The sequence below is a fragment of the Canis lupus genome, chromosome 15, assembly GCF_011100685.1.
Source record: "Canis lupus familiaris isolate Mischka breed German Shepherd chromosome 15, alternate assembly UU_Cfam_GSD_1.0, whole genome shotgun sequence".
NCBI classification, from domain to species: Eukaryota; Metazoa; Chordata; class Mammalia; order Carnivora; family Canidae; genus Canis; species Canis lupus.
This window is the reverse complement of record NC_049236.1, coordinates 45,866,536-45,879,545: the sequence shown is the minus strand read 5'-3', so window position 1 is coordinate 45,879,545 and position 13,010 is coordinate 45,866,536. Positions and strand designations below refer to the sequence as shown.

At 37.6% G+C, this 13,010-nt stretch overlaps 1 long non-coding RNA gene across 2 annotated transcripts in view; it reads left to right on the top strand.

Moving 5' to 3' along the window:
* LOC111090082 overlaps positions 1-13,010 on the top strand; it is a 246,039-nt gene that overhangs the window by 12,679 nt on the left and 220,350 nt on the right. For both annotated transcript variants that reach the window (XR_005370834.1, XR_005370835.1), the window contains exon 3: positions 4,718-4,830. This is a non-coding gene — a long non-coding RNA (uncharacterized LOC111090082). The remainder of the gene's footprint in view (positions 1-4,717; positions 4,831-13,010) is intronic.

The window sequence follows — 13,010 nt, the reverse complement described above, 5'->3', positions numbered from 1 at the left end:
GGTACAAGAGGCTCTTGCCCTCTTGCAGAGACTAATAGGGAAAATGGGCACATAAAGAGCTAGAAGTAAGTTCTTTATTAATAAAATGTTATGTTCATGCTGTGTTCATGGGTACTTAGGGACTCATTTTGCTGAGAATTCACTAAAAAATGAATAAAATTTCACTAGTTACTAGAATTTATTGATCCAACAGAGAAAAGCATGGTATCCCCACAAATTTAGATAGCTATATATATAACACACAGGGTAGAGGTGATAAAGAATCAACTTGGTTATTTTGATAAGGAGAGACTTTGGTGGGTTAGAGTGTCCTGAATATGGAGTAGAATAGCTGTGTTCATAAAAGGAAAGACAGTTCTTGGGCACCATAGATCCACGGTGGGAGATAGAATCTTATGGACTTGTACTGTAGCCCTGGCTCTGTAAGCATCCTTTAGCACTCCTAATGGATTTCAATTCAACAGACTTTAATCAAGTGCCTACTCAGATTCCTGGACCCAGGGTACCAGGAATCTACAAATAGGTAAGGGAGGCAGACATGTAAAGAAATAAATATTATTCTGCAAAGCAGGTATTAAATTAAGTAGAGGGCAAAATTCATGTTTTATAAAATAGGGAACTACTGTCAAAAAGAACTCCAAATCCTAGGGGATTAATACAAAGAAAAATTATTATCTTTCTCACATAACATCTAACCCTGATTGCCCTGAACAGGCAGCTCTGCTGGTTGTCTTTCCTCTAGGCAATGACTCAGAGATTGGAACTGTTTCTGTGGAGGTTGTCCAGCCAGTAGGTAAAGGGAAGAATTCATGGGGGATCCTTCCCCTGATTCTCAGATTTCTTCCTAGAAACGATACATGCCATTTACGCCCATATCCCATTGGCTAGAACCAGTTATATGGCTTTACCTTGATGTGTGATGGCTGGAAAATTGGCAGCTACTTCTAAGAAAAATCAATGTAATCTTCATAAAGAAGAGAGACAGCAATCTTTGGTGGTCTCTAGCAGCTTCTGTAACAGCGCAGTGAAGGCCAAAAGGGAGGTCTCCCCACAGAGACAGTGATGTATATGATGAATCTTAATGGAAAAAATATATTTGGCTATAAGATGATGGGGTGTCAGAAGAGTAAAGCATTCAAAGCAGCTACATTGCAATTAGGATAGAAATATGAAACCTTACAGCAGTGGCAGGGAAGTGCCCTACTTTATTCAGTCTATGGCATATAGTCTAAGGATAGAAGTGATGGGAGACAAGCAAGAGAAATGTAGCCATCAGTTCATGAGGATGCCTGCAGTCTCTGAATAGGAGATTGGAGCTATTAAGGCTATTTAACTAAACTTGTGATTTTAAAATTTGGCTTTATGGTAAAATGATAAGGGAAGTTATTTTTTCTTAATGCTCAGTCTTAGACTCCCCCAATACACCAGATCAGAATCTGTATATAAGACTCAAGAATCTGTGATTTTATTAAAAACAGAATTACCATATGATCCATAATTCCACTACTGAGTATTTGCCCAAAGAATACAAAAATACTGATTCAATAAGATATATGCACCTTTATGTTTATGGCACCATTATTTACAATAGAGAAGACATGGAAGGAATCCAAGTATCCATGAATAGATGGGTGGATAAAGAAGATGTGGTATATATACAATGGAATATTAGTCATAAAAAGAATGAAATCTTGTCATTCGCAATAACATAGATGGATCTGGAGGGTATAACACTAAGTGAAATAAGTCAGAGAAAGATAAATACCATATTATTTCACTCATATTTGGAATTTAGGAAATAACACAGGAAAAAGAGACAAAAAACCAGACTCTTAAATATAGAGAATAAGCTGATGGTTACCAGAGAAGAGGTGGGTTGGGGAATGGGTGAAATAAGAGAAGAGGATTAAGAGTACACAACATGATAAGCACTGGGTAATGTATAGAATTGTTGAATCACTATATTGTACACTTAAAACTAATGTAATGCTGTATGTTAATTATAGTATAATTAAAAATAAAATTTAAATATATAAATGAATCTGTAATTTTAAAAGTTCCATAGAAGAATAGACTATGTAACCTAGATTGAGAAAAACTGATTTAAAGTTTTGTTAAAATTCAAACAAATATTTGTTAAACTTTACTCCTATGACTCTTGAGAGAAGAAACATATACATACTTAAAATGAGTTTTTAAAAATCTCATTCTGACACAGATAGACAGTGTCTGAAAATAAAATTTTAATCATCATCAAAAACATTTATGAGATGACTATTTGAGGCTAGACAGCTTGAGAGAACCAATTTTCTTCTCAAAGTCATTCAAAGGCCTGTAATTTTCTATTAAATGAAGGAGGTTGCCCGATGTCATAGAAAAGCTAAGAAGATGTGGAGTCAGACCTGGGTTTGAGTTCTAGTTGACAATTTTCTAGCTAAGTTACTTTCTAAAATAGATACTGAACTTTCTTGCAAAATCACTGAACTTCTCTGAGACTTTTTGTTGCTTGTAAAATAAGATAATTGTGTATATGACACTGCTGGTTGCCTCACTGATATTTATTCATCTCTATTTTCGTTGAGGTGGCAGTGTGCCCAGAGCTTGATTTCCCAGGCTCCCTTGAAGTGAGCAGTGGCTCCATGACAATTTCTGATGAATGAGGAGTGAGCTGAGGGGAGAGCAGCAGGCCCTGAGCTCTGAGAAATGATAGGGGCAGGCAGATCTTGTGGGGCCTTGAGGCTGTTTTCGGCCTATGGATTTTATCCTGAGTGAAATGGAATCTAGAAGCCACAGAGAATCCTGAGAGAAAGGTGACTGCTCTGGATGCTATGCTGAGAGTAGGACTGTAGAAGGGCAAAGATACAAAGGAGACCTGGTAGGAAATTGTTGTAGTAATTTAAGTGAAAGATGTTGGTAACATGGACTAGGATGGTGAGTTGTGGAGATGAATAAGCTGTCAAATTCTGGACACAGGTTGGAAGGAGAGCCAACAGGATTTGAAGATGGAACTGATGTGGGGTGTGTGATTAAGATAATTAAGAAAGAGTCTCAGGTTTTTTTTTTTAAGATTTTATTTATTTATTCATGGGAGAGACAGAGAGAGAGGCAGAGACATAGGCAGAGGAAGAAACAGGCTCTATGCAAGGAGCCCATTGTGGGACTCGATCCTGGACCTCTGGGATCATACCCTGAGCCAAAGGCAGACAGTCAACCACTGAGCCATCCAGGTATCTCAAGATTCTAAGTCTTTTGACTGCAATAATTTTTGAATAAGGATGAGATTGGCTTCCCTGAGATGAAGAAGGCTACAGATGAAATATGTTTGAGGGGAAGGATCAGGAGTTGAGTTTTGTATATCTCGGATGTGATACATCTATTAGAAATCTGAGCGAAGGTGTAAAGTAGACAATTTTGTATAAATCTGGAGTTGAAAGGAGAATTCTATGCTGGAGATATAAATGTAGGGGTTCCAGCATGTGTTTACAACCATGATATTGGGTTAAATCACCAGAGTAAGTGTACATAAAGGAGAGATGTGTGTGTTATGGGTCAGTCAACCATGGAGAAGTCAAAGGGAAGAGAGGAAATCAGAAAGGAGACTGAGGAGGAAGATCAGTGAGGCAGAGGAAAAGTAGGAGAGCATGTTTCCTGGAACCAGGCAAACAGCAGAACAACTGTGTCAAATGCTGCTGACCAATCACTCAGTAGGATGGGACTGGAGAATTTCCCATTGGAATGAGCACTATGGAGGTCATGGGCATCCTCAGGGAAAGCATTCTGCTGATGTGAAGAGGATGCCTGCTAGGTGTGCCTCAGAGAAAGTGGAAGGGGAGGAGTTGGAAACAGCAGTAGGGATGACTCTTTAAAGAAGTTTTAAAGCAAAGACATAAGGTAGTTGCTAGTGGGAAAGTGAAATAAGAAGTAAGAGAAGGTGTGTGTGTGTGTGTGTGTGTGTGTGTGTGTGTGTGCGTCTGGTTAAAGATTTGAGAAATACCATCATGATAGTATGCTGATGGCAATGATCCAGAGAGAGAAAGCCAAAATTTGATGATGTTGGAAAGAGGAGAAATATCTGGAGTTATAGTCTTAAACGGGATAGAGGGGATTTAATGTAAGGCCCATTGAGAGGCCAAGGACTTCTTTACCCATGCTATCTACAGTGTAAGGCACAGGGGAGATATGAAATAAAACTATTACCTCAAAGTATTCATAGTCTCACTAGGGGAACCAAGATATTTTGAACCCTGGTGACTCCTTAGAGCATGCTGTATCTAATCTTCCTTGTGTCATGAATGGCACAGACTCTGAGATTTTAAGATTTAAAGATTCCTTAAGTCATAGCCAGATGGATGCCCTGTTGCCTTTCTTCACTGTCTCTGTTAGACAGAGAATGTCTATTAGATACAGAAGGGATGCATTTACCAATTAAATTTGCCAAGCCAGGGTCACCTGGGTGGCTCAGTGGTTGAGTGTTTAGCTTTGGCTCAGGTCATGATCCCGGACTTCCCGGATGGAGTCCTCCATCAGGTTCCCTGTAGGGAGCCTGCTTCTCCCTTTGCCTAGGTCTCTGCCTCTCTCTGTGTGTCTCTCAGGAATAAATAAAATCTTAAAAAAAAAATTCGCCAGGCCAGAAGACAACCTGTATCTTATGATTGGTTCGTGACAGCTTCATCATGGTCCTTTGACAAACATTTTCTGACTTCCTCTCTAATTCCAGGTCCTTTGCTAGTTGCTGAGTTTGGAGAAATGTGAACTGAACTCCTTATACTGAAGCAGCTAATGAAAGCCTGAGATAAAGCAGCAGGTGTGGATAGCAGAAAAGAGGGACAGGTATGTGAGATGGAGATTTAGAAAGTAGCATCAATATTTGGTGATTGATTGGAAATGGGAAGATTAGTGAGACTGAGGAGTTTACATTTATTCTGAGAATGTTCCAAATACTAATCTCAGCTTCTAGAATGTCTAGATTGATAGCCATATATTATTATTCATTTTATTGGATTTTTTAGCTTTATTTGAATTTTCCTAGAAATTAATCAAATTCATATCAATTTCTCATTTTTTATCATAAAATTTTACATACTATTCTATTTACATTTAAATCTTTTATGAAGTCAGATATTTGCATTCCTAAGATTTTACATGTGTGGTTTCTTATCCTTTCTAAACATTTACATATATTTTAAATGGCTTATTTTGTGTTATTTATCAATTACACTGTTTTCAGTTTTGAACTGAAGATAAATGAGCATAACTCCTTATGTAATTCTCTGTTGAGTTAGATCATCTCTCATCTCCCAGCTCTTCAATCTTCTCAAGACAAGAATGCTTAAAACAACATCATTAGTAACAGTATTAACTATAAACACAAGTGCTAGCATTCTTATCCCTGTGCTCAACTATATAACATATGTGGATATCATATTTCCTCTAATGTAGAATGTCACCGATGATACACAGTTCTTACTTTCTCCCACTGCAATATGACTGAGGTGGTGATTAAAGCACAAGGCCTACTGTATACTGCTTTTCCAGGGTGCTAGAAGAACAATTTTCTTTTTAGCATGGACCTTGAGTTCCGAAACGAGTCAGGCAGAGAGAGAGCGAGCGAGTGAGAGAAGCTGAGAAAGGATATTCTTACTGAGTTGCAGGTGAGCAAAGATGAGGCAGGCCACTGATTGCATTTCTTTAAAGATTTTATTTATTTATTCATGAGAGACACAGAGAGAGAGGCAGAGACACAGGCAGAGGGAGAAGCAGGATCCCTGCGGAGAGCCCAGTGTGGGACTCAGAAATGTATTTGCTCACAATTCTGGAGGGAGAAGCCTGACGTCAGGGTATTAGCAGGTTCGTTCCCTTGCACCGGCTGAAACTCCGTGTTAAATAAGAGAGGAGGTGAGATTGCTGTTTCTCAGAACTTCCAGGGAGCAGGGGCGGCTGGGTGGGCTATAGGAGGGGGTACAAGGTCCCTGCACTTCTGTGGATCAGACTGATCTAGTTGCCTGTGTCATTCAATGCCTTTGTACATGAATGACTGGTCATACAATCTGGCTAATTATAAGATTGTAGGACCCCAGTTTTTTCCTAAAAGTTCTGTAGGGTAGACATTGCCCCACTGTCATTTTTTTTTTAAAGGATTTTATTTATTCGTGAAAGACACAGAGAAAGAGAGAGGCAGAGACACAGGCCGAGGGAGAAGGAGGTCCCGGCAGGGAGCCCCATGCGGAACTCGATCCCGGGACTCCGGGATCACGACCTGAGCCCAAGGTAGAAGCTCAGCCACTGAGTCACCCAGGTACCCTGTCATTTGGTTTTTTAAGGTTGAGGAAAAGAAACCTAAGATCAACTCTTTTCCTCTGCCTGGATTCCGGTTGTGTTGTCTCTTTATTATTGGAATTTAAGTTTCTTCCTCTGGGATATATCTGAAGGGCTTGCCTTTCTTTAGTAACATTAGCTCATCTATGCTAGACTCGTTTTTTTGCACATTGTCTTTTTCAGTTCAGGAACATATCTGGTGACTACATCTCAGTTACTTCTTTTCCATTTCTTTGAAACTCTTTTTTAAAAAAATAATAATCATTTTTATGTTGGGTCTTCGTTTTTTTGTCCCCTGTATCATTCCTTCCGTCTAATTTTCTGTTTCATTCTCTTACAATGAATATTTTCATGTCTAAATAAAAATGTGTTTCCTTGGAGGTATATTTGTCTACTGTTCCTTCACAGCCATTTTTCATTTTATTCTGTTTCTTCATCTCACATTTTATGTCATACGCTGCATTTTGAAAGCATAGAGTACCTTTCTGATCAATATTTCTCTTTTTCTGTAATGCCTTCGTCAGTATTATTCTCTTCTTGTGGGCCTTGTGGGCTGTTGTCTTCCTCTTCTGTGTATGGGGATTTTTGTCTTTCTATCTCTGAATGAAGAGCAGGCTGTCCAATCCCATAAAGAGTGTGGGAGCTGTGTCTGCGGTTTCTTGCTATCTCCTTTCATATATCCAGTGTCTGGTGTATATAAATTTACACATTTATTCAGTTTCTAGGTTGCCAGAGGAGGGCTGTGGGAAGGGAGGCTGCAGCTCTGGGGCAATCCCAGTTAGGGGAACATTCTTTTCTTTCTTTTTGAATAAGGATGAGATTGGCTTCCCTGAGATGAAGAAGGCTACAGGAGGAGCCTGTGTCCTGTACCCATCTTTCTGTTGGGTCACTCCGCACCAGCTACATGGATATCTGTTCCTATTCTTCTTGTTTATGATGTGACCATACACGTCTAGTTACAAATGCCTACCCTCCACCTCAATCTTGGAGAATCCTCACCTTGTTCTTGGTTGTCTTTGATGGATTCGTATAAGCTCTTAGACCTTTTGTCACAATTGCTTTGAATGTTGCTGATTCCAGTGGCAAAGGGACTTTACAAGTGGTGTACTTCTTTTTCAAGATCCTGTCTTGTTAAAAGAACCTGCTCCTCACAATCAGGAGTTTTTAAAAGAACTCTTCTGCTGTTTTCAGGCTCTCCTTGACCTATTTCTATGCCACTTTCTTAAGAGGCCTCTGTATTAGTTTTTATTGCCACCAAAAACAAGTTACCACAAACTTAGTGACTTAACACCAATGTGTTATTTTATAGTTCTGGAGTCAGAAGTCTCCTAATATCTCACTGGGCTAAAATCAACTCAAGACCATATTCTTTTCTGTAGACTCTGGGGAGGAAATGTTCCTTCATCTTTTCCACCTTCTACAGACTTCCTACATTCCTTAGCTTGGGGTCCTTTTCTTTAATCTTCAAAGCTAGCAAAGAAGAGTCAAGCCCTTTTTACTCTTTGTCGCTCGCTTTCTGCCTCACTCTGACACTTTGGAGGACCCTTGTGATTGATTACATTAGGCCCACCTGGATAATATCACTATTTTAAGATTAGCTGGTTGTTGCCTTAATTTCATCTGCAAATTTGATTCCCATTTTTCATGTAATATAACATATTCACAGATTCCAGGGATTAGGAACATGGCCATCTTTGGGAGGAACCATTACTCTGCCTACCACATCCTCCATGTCTTCAACTGTGCTCTCTTTACATGATATCTAGGAGTGCTTCCTTAACATTTTTGGCATGATCTTGATACTCTTCCCTACTTTCTATTACTGATGCCACTTTTTCTCCATTTTATGTTCAACAGGAGAGTTACCTACATGTATCCAAGTCACCATTTTTCCTGGAAGTGCAGAAACTATTTCTAATATGACTTTTGTAGGGAGATTTTCCTACAATTACATCACATATTGATTATTAAATTTGTAGTTACTCAAGTTACATTGTAACTATTTCCCCTGTTTCATGGCTTTCTCTTGCTCTTTCAGGAATTTCTCCTGAAGTTTTATTTTCCAGGAACTCTCTTTCTCATTGGTATTTCCAGCACATGATAGACAAGAATAAATGAAGGAACTAAATATAGTTTTGACTCTCACATTAAAAAAAATGGGCTGGGGAGTAGGTCCAAAGCTTTTCTTCTCACAGACATATTCAGAGTAAGGCAATTTTTTTGTATTTCTTCTTTATTGAGCACTAAAATCTATTTATCAAATGCTTTTAACACATGTTTTCCATTAGACTTGAACTCTGGTGAATATTTGGAAGATATGATCGTTTTGATGGTCCCTAAAGAAAACTATTGAATTTTTTCCAGTTCATTTTGTATCCATCTTAGTGAGTGAAAACTATATTTCATTCTACTTTACATTGTACTTTACAAATGTCAAGGGATTACATTTCTATGAACAACTTCTTCATATTTTGTCTCATGAATTGGGATTCCCGTGGCATCTTATTTTCTTACATAGTTTCACATTTTCAAGTCCTATGGCATTGTAATGTGTAGTTATTCCCCAGAGATGAGCTCTCCAGAGAAATCAGGGTGGTTTTTTTTGTTTTGTTTTGTTTTTTGTTTTTATATTAAAAAATCCCAAGTTGCCTCATGGTAATACCCCAGATCATTCCCAGTACACTTTAGTTCAAATAGCCTGAAGAATAAGCTGCCCCAAATGGTACTAAAATAGTGTAGTAAAACAATATATGTGTTTCTTGGTTACCAGTCGACTGCAAGATTAATTTCTTTGGTTCCTTCAAAACAGTATTTTTATTTAGATTGAAGTCATTATAACCTTTTCTTTTATGCACTTAGCAACCTAGAATTTTGTTTGGCTCCACAATCTAAGCTCTGTTAAGATCTGCTAATGGCATAAGCCTTCTCTGCTGACAGGACACCCCATGTGCTAACTTTCCGCTTGGGTCCCCCGATATAAAGTCTGCTGATAAAAGTTGCTCAGCACCGTCAGGCTTATCAATGGACTTCGGTGAGGAGTGTGGCATTTCAATGACACCAAGCCAGAGACCAGGCTATTCAGACATACCATTCATCACCTCCCTTTGCAGGGCCTGAACAGGCATTCCTGCTCTTAATCAGTACATATATGGTCTTGGGAATGAAATAAAAGATGTCTGCTGTACCAGAGTAGGGCAGGCATCATATCTGGTGGTTGTTGGATTGACTGTATGCTAATTGCTTTCAATGAGATACGTTGCTCAAGACAACTTAAGAATGAATAGTGGCCAGGACAGTAATGCATGGGTAAGGCCTTCACAAACCCTTAGATTTGGGGTTTCAGAAAAACCAACTGTTGAAGCAAATGGTAGCCCAGCAGTAAAGAATTTGAAAATAGGCTCTGCAAGTGTCTGCCTTGACATTCCAAATAAACATGCGGACTCTAGCATTCTATAGGGAATGTCAGAGACTGCTGAACTAGAGGGGATGTTCTCAAAAGTCTGATGTGGATGACAGTGTTTCTAAACCTGCTGGGGATGAGAGAGGATCCAAGGATGTGACTCTAGCCCTGATGCACACTGTAGGTTGGTGATGTCATATGTGGTAGAGGCCGTATTCCTACTAGTGGTTGTTTTAGCTCTCTGAAAAAGAGAGTCCCTTCAACATCCAACATTAGGAATTGATTAAATAAAATGTAGTTTGTAATTAAATATATGACAAAGTGGTCATTAAATATCACATTCTCTTAAAATATCTAACAACATGGTAAAATACCAATATTACAGGAGGGGAGACAACAGAACACAAAAATCATTCAAATGTAATACCAAATGTTTTCAGTGTTTACTTCTGCATATTAGTATTTTAGTAAATTTAAATGTCCCCTTTCATGCTTTTTATCTATTTCCTGAATATTCTACTGTGACCACATACTCTATAATGGGGAAATGTCATTTTTAATAAGGAAAAAAATTCTTAAGGCAAATATTTCAGTTCTTAATCTATCAGCTTTAAATTCTGGTTGAATAAGATTTAGAGTTCTATAGAGCATATTTAATACTGATATTTGGACTATATTGGACAGGTAAAATGTTAGCTGAACAATATATTTTTAGTAGAATTTAATTCTCATTTTATCTTTTCCAAGGACCATCTTAAAGATGAACATGAAAATAACACAATAATTTTCAAATGTGAAACTATATAGAAAGTTATATTTTATAGTTTTCAGTGAGAAAATGGAAAGAGTTAAGCTAGTGCAACAATATTGTAGAATAGCTACTTTATATTTGCATAAGAAGTAGAATATGAGCTATACTTATACAGGTTTTGTGAATCATGGTTAAATTTTGTTTGGAATAAGTGATTATGGAGATTTAATTATTTCACATACATATCACCTTTTAAGTACCCAATAGGTATTTTTTTTTTTAATGAATGGATGAATGTCTATCTTCAGTTAATTCACTGTAGCACCACTACTGCCAGTGATTAAACTCATTGTTTGCTTGTCCTTTTACTAAAAGTAACAAATGTACAAAAAGCTGAATTCATCAGTGTGGGATTTTGAGCTGTGAGTGTGTGCATGAGGTCATTCTCTGCTCTGTGGTAGCTATGGAAATAACTTTTAGTGTTATTTCCAGGGCATACAAACATTCAGGATGTAAACTTTTAGAATTCAGCTCTATTATTACCATTATTTTGATGGTACAGAAGAAGAGGAGGACAGGAGAAGCTGGGGGGAATAGATCATAATTATGTAACAATAATCTCTTAATCTATTAAAGGCAAGAAGGGGCAATGCTATAAAATACTGAATTCGGATTCATATTGTCTTCTCCCTGTTTTGTAATTAATTGTGTCTGTGGGACATTCTGTAGGCCTCAGTTTTATCATGTATAAATTCAAAGGATTAGTCTAAAATTAGTGGTTGTCAAGTTACAGACTCAGGAGAGAACAGAATATGGCAGTGGAAGTTAGGGTTAAGGGAAAAGTAAGCTTGCCTTTGAACCATTCTCACCTTTCTGATCAGATTGTGACCTTGTTATCTGCGTTTGCAAGTTGTTTAGTTTTTTTGGTAACTGCAAAGCAAAACAAACCCTGATGTAGACTTATTTAGGAGGGGGAAGCATGGGACCACCTGTTAAAAAGGGTAGGGCTAATCCAAGCTTTATTTTAATACATATAATGATGTCTGAGAACTATTTTTAAAGGCTTGTTTACTCTACGGGACTGCCATTAGTTTTTGCAATTTGCTTTGTTCTGGAGGTGTGGTTTTATACTTGCATATTATTATGGCATGTGATTACCTCAATGTTGGAATGAAATCAGAGTTATCAAGTTTTGAGTGTTGAGTATTCCTATAATTGAGTGGGATCTGGCAGTTGAAAAAATGATCCCTAATGGGGAACCAGAAAATATGCATTCTGTTCTCATCACTCACTGGCTACAAAAAGAAGATGGTATAATAGGATTTTGTACATTTTGCTTTCCCCATCAGTAAAATGAAGTTAACACATGTCAACTGTCAATCTTCACTGGGATTATGCTGGGAATCAACTAAAAATGCATCTCAGATACTCTCTGAGTGTGATATCACTTATCTGTGTGTATTTAAAGGATGAATTACCATCTTGGTCATGGACAGATAATTCACTTGGCATCCTAGTAAATTAGCCCAGAAAACTTTAGAATCACTTTTACATACTTGTAACTGAACTACTAGTAACTGTTAATTTTTTCCAGAGGCTTGTTCTCTTTGTGAGCTGGGGTGAGGGAGAAACATGGCATGTTTACATAAAAGGCATTACCTGAATGTTTTGAATATAGTAAAACATGATAATTTTTGCTTCTAGACTCTGATAACTAGTTGTTTTGAGGTCTGAAAAGCTTTTCAAGACCTACATCCATGACAGTGTGAGACTTATTGACCATATTTCTGTGTGTTCTCAGACTTAGTTCACCAGAAGTTTCCCTGTGGCCACAGGATATTATTATTACCTTTTCTCTGCTGAAATGTTTGTGTTCTCTTAGATTTTGGGAAGATCCAAAACTAATAAAAGGTTAGTATTTCATGAAAACTCAACAGCTTTTTTTGAGAGTTAAATTTACAGTGTACAAGAACGCATCTGCTCATCAAATAAAGCATTCTAATAATACATTCTATATTATTAGAATGTAGATTGTAAGCAAGCCACATTCTTCAGAGGAACCAACTAGCTTTGGACTTGCACTCATAGATTACCATACTGGAAAAAAAAAAGCCCCAGTAGTACACCTCTGAACGCAAAATCACTATTATCTATTCATTGAGTGAAGTAGATTCTGCTTCCTTGGGTATTCAAGAATGTTAATTCCCTTTCATTGATTGTGTGGTTGTTAAAAAAAAAGCATATATTTAACTTAAGTTATAAATTGGTTCATAAGGAAAATATAGTAAGTAATGAAGAACTGCCTACTGATAGTTGACGGAAGTAGTTAAATCTTTTGCTATAGGAGTAGAACTTTCCCTCTCTGAAAAGGATCAGATCATTTATTGGCTATATTTGACTAAAGTTATTTTGAGTGCATTCATTTTCTTTGACATAGACTCTCTCATGTTGCTTGTTTCTCTATCTTTTGAAATCCTATGCATCGTTCCAGGTCTTGCTGAAATCTTACCCCTTATAGGAAAACTATCTAGCTATGCATGGCCC